Below are 1,194 nucleotides of genomic sequence, written 5' to 3'. Positions count from 1 at the left end.
TCCAGTATCTTGTTCTTAACCTCTTATCTTTACCTTTTGTGCCTCCAATTCTCCTCTCCAACCAGCCACAGGGGAAGAGGAAAAGTGAGCGAGTGGCAGCATGGTTTGGAGTGTGTTAGTGGGAACACTTAACTGGGGAGTACTATTCCTAAACCACAGAAGTCTTTATTTGGTATCTGAGGTAAGGCACAATGGGTTGAGATAACAACAGACTGCCCAGAGCGGGTTGGAAACAAATTTGATCCAGGCATTTTTTATTTTAGGTATAGAGCCACTGGTCACAGTGTTGCATGGTCAGTTTATGTGGGAGTCTTACCTAAGCCTGTATATATTCCTGTGTGCACTCCTCATGATATTTTTCAGAGTAGCAAGAGGGATCAGGATTTCTTTGCTGATGTACCCTGGGATGTCAATTTATGACATGATAACGTCAAGGGTCATTTGGGATGTATCTTGAATGTTGCTCTCCGACTCTTAACCTTGAGCACTACCTTTGCATGTTTATTAATCATACACCCTCTGTGGGGAGATCAGGGGAGGATGATTTTCCCCAGCTTTTCACCCCCTTTTCCTGGCCTTTTCCACGCCCTTCAGCCTGTTACATTTTGAGAATCTGAATTCTGTTTAGATGTTAAGGAAATAATATTTTTGGTCGTAAGCCTGCCATGTGTCCTCAGTCTACACCATGTTTAGAGTGAAGGAGTTTTCTAGGGACGTTATTCAGAGATCTGCCCCAAGGGTCATGAGTGACATGGAAGGTGGGAGAAAATGGGCCAGCTTTTGAAGGATTATTGTGCTCCAATGGTTTGGAACGTCACTCCTGAACAACTACAGGACCCTGGTAAAGTGACAGAATACTTGAAGGAAAAATGCTGCAGCAATTCCAGGGAGGTGTGAAGTTTTGCAGCGTGCTGGGCCCTGGCTACTATTTACTGTGCATTCCTTGATACTAGAAAGCAGTCTCAGGGGGAAGAGGAGGAAAGCAGACTGACAGGCACTGTAGCCACTCAAACTGCAGCTGAACCAGAGGAACAACCTGTGCCAGTAGCAGTTGCCCCTATATAGAAAAAGAAATCCAAGACAAAATCAGTTCACTTAGTGAGGTATGAAGAGGAAGGCAGGCCCTCACAAGAGGAGGAACAGGCAGGACCAGAGATAATCACCCAATCCCTATCTCCAGGTGAGCTGTGAGAG

Source organism: Aphelocoma coerulescens, chromosome 2, assembly GCF_041296385.1.
Source record: "Aphelocoma coerulescens isolate FSJ_1873_10779 chromosome 2, UR_Acoe_1.0, whole genome shotgun sequence".
In the NCBI taxonomy this organism is placed as follows: Eukaryota; Metazoa; Chordata; class Aves; order Passeriformes; family Corvidae; genus Aphelocoma; species Aphelocoma coerulescens.
This window is presented reverse-complemented; position numbering follows the sequence as displayed.